This window comes from Arachis duranensis, chromosome 7 (assembly GCF_000817695.3).
Source record: "Arachis duranensis cultivar V14167 chromosome 7, aradu.V14167.gnm2.J7QH, whole genome shotgun sequence".
Taxonomy (NCBI): domain Eukaryota; kingdom Viridiplantae; phylum Streptophyta; class Magnoliopsida; order Fabales; family Fabaceae; genus Arachis; species Arachis duranensis.
The window spans coordinates 55,091,109-55,094,419 of record NC_029778.3 but is presented as its reverse complement, the minus strand read 5'-3'; positions in this window follow the sequence as shown (position 1 = coordinate 55,094,419).

Sequence of the window (3,311 nt, the reverse complement as noted above, 5' to 3'; positions counted from 1 at the left end):
AGAGAGAGAGAGAGAGAGAGAGAGAGAGAGAGAGAGAGAAGAGGAGAAAAGAAGATGAAGAATACTGGAAAAGGCGTGATTCAACGAATTTTGAACCTAGATGAAGAACAATTTTGATTTTTTGTTTTGTTGTTTAAATTATTTGAAACTATAAAGTTAGGATTAATTGAATTTTAAATTTTGATTAATTTAAAAGGGTATTTTTGTCTAGTCAAATAAAGGAATGATGTTTAAGATTTTTTATAAAATTAAATAAAAAATATTTTTTATTTTTATTTAATTAAAGGGTTGTATTAGTAAAAGTGGTGATATAATATATATTTAAAAAAAATTAAATACTGATGTGAAAAATAAATTCTACATAACTTGTTACTACTTATCCATATTTTAAATTTATCTAGTCACATTCCATTAAACAAATATCTTTCCTAATCATCATCATCAATACATTTGCAATTGGGTTCATTTCTCACTTACGGGGAAAAAGAGAGAAAAGGACCGTGGATGAAAGAGAGGTTTTCATGGCACCGTTGAAGCCAACTTCGATTTCTATAACTATAATAAAAAATTTAATCCGATAAAAGTGTTTGTATCCTCTTTTTTGATACGTCAGTGTTATTTTTATCTGATAAAAGTTGACAGTTATATAGTTTCTTTTCTCTTTAAATTTGACTAATTGGAATTTTAGGAGGCATAGACGATTCATGACGTTTTCTTCTTTAGTAGATCGGTCAAAAAACTTTTTCAAATATCCCATTGATTTGATTTTGTATGAAAGTAGGGTTTGATAATTTTATAATAATTAAATATAAATTTGATAAATAAATGTTGATTAAATTGATTATTATTTGAGTTTGATTGAGTTTATGTTGAATTTATGTAATATATTAATGTATTTGTGAAGTTCATGGCTTGGATGTGATGAAACCGTAGGGACTGAATTGTTTTGGTAATTTTTGGGGTTGAAATATCGTTGAGAATAAATTATAAATTGGTGGAGTGAGATGGCCAAGAGATTAAATTAAAAATTACGAAAAATTGGTAACCGAAAAATTCGAGAAAAGATTAAAGTACAAGTAATATTTTGAAATGAAAGGGTTAAGGGTTTTGGTTTTGGTATAAGAGTAAATTTAATATTTAAACTTTATTTTCGAAGGATAACATTGTATTTATATATAAAAATCGAGGTACAATTTGTAATTATATAAGTTTTCTGGTATTTTGGGTAATAAATAAAGTACGGAGAGTAAAAATGGGTATTTTATAAAGTTTAGGGTTATTTTTATAAATATGAAAATAAATAAGAGTTCCAAATAATATAATTTTATAAATATTAAGTTTTAAAAAATATTAAAAAATTCATGATTTAGAAAATAATTAATAAAAGTTTAAAAATAAGGTTTCATAAACTAAGTTTTAAGAAAATAGGTATATATATTATTTATTTACCATTTAACTCTATTTATATTATTGTTAATATTTTATTACGAATATTAATTAGTAGAGATATTATTAATATTATTATAAGTCAGAGAAGAGTAAATAGAGTGGTTTTAAAAGCTTTAAAAAACATAAATTTAATTAAAGTATTATATAATTCTTTTTCATAAGACACTTAGGAAAAGGCGGGAGAATAATACAGAGATAAATTATATTATGGAATGATAAGGAAAGAAAAGAATAAGAAAGAAAAGAAAAGGAAAGAAAAATATTAAAGAATCTCTGCCACAAGAGAATAAAGAGCAAATTTTAAAAGAATTTAAAAGAATCCGTGCCAAAGGAGGGGAAAGCACAGAAAAGAAAGAAAGAAAGAACGAAAAGAAAATGAGATAAGCAGAGATCTGGTGGTGAGTCCACCGAGATTTGCTTTCCAGAGATATATCAGCCATTTCAAGGGATGGTCGCACTTGTAAGATAGAGGTTTCTTACAGAGGTTATTAATACATACATTGGCTAGAGAGAGCCTCAGCTGTAAGACCGAGGTTGCTTACAAAGGTTATGCTTGTAACATCGGCTCAAGAAAGTTGCACCTGTAAGACAGAGGTTGCTTATATAGGTTACGACACTGGAAACCAAACTCAGACAAAGGTTGCTGAGTTATGTTGGAAGCGGGTCGAAACTGACAAATGAGCTCATTACCTGCACTAGGGATAGACATGCATCATATTTGTTTGCGCATATTTATTTGTGGTGTGTTCTTCTGTGATTGTGGGTGTACTAAATGATTGTTTGAATTCTGTGTTCTATTATTGTTGAATTGGATTATCCTTTGTTGACTGTTAATGCTGACCAAGTATATACAAAATGAACTAAACTTCTAACCCCGATCCTATTAAGAACACCCCAATTCTTACCCCATATTTCCATCTCTTTCAGCTACATGTGCGGAGGTTTAGTGCGGAGTTACATGAGTATAGAAGATTATGTTCACAAGTTGAGTTGTTAGAATTTATTTTCCCCTCGTCATTTATTATTTTAGTTTTTAGAGGGGTAGAATTTGTATTTGATGATCTTTGAGTAAGTCTATATATATAATGCTACGTGGATATATATAATTTTGTGATTAAATGATTTAAAGTACCGACTCTTCATTTTATTGGTAAAAGTTTCGGTTCGTATTTGTAAAATCTCAATATTAAATAAATATAATATGAAATTGAAAGTTTAGAGGTAAATAACGTCTGAGCTTTTAGTGCGATCATGAAGTACTAAATATTAGGGTGTTACATTATGGTATCAGAGCAGTTCGTTCCTCATGGTATTAGGTCTAGCCAACTTAATACTAATGATTTATGTATATGGGAACACTAGTGGATTATCATAGACGAGATAGAAATAATAGGTTATGCGAATCACAGGGTTAGTTTGGGAACGTTAGAAGTTACATTTTAAGGATTCGTTTCGACGTATACTCTTTATTCGTGCTGTGTGACTTAGTGTCTTCTCTTCTTTCATTATTTTCATTAAAATTCTTCGTTCTAGATTCCTTTCTTAAAATATGATTTGATTACTTCATTCGACCACATCTTATCGTTCATATGTTTCTTTGCCTGATTGTGATCCTATCTATTCACTTGAGTCTTTTCGAACATTTATTCTTGGTATTGCCCGTATCATTCTTCATAAATCCTGTTTTCTTTTAGTAGAGATTGAACTTATTATATTATAACAATTTTCGACGGCAAAAAATTTTATAAATTGGATAGGATATAATAATCCGAATTTTTAAAAATTAAATAATATATTATTTATAATTTATTATATTTATTGAGAATTTTAATTAAAAAATTTATTTTTTTAAAAATAATTAA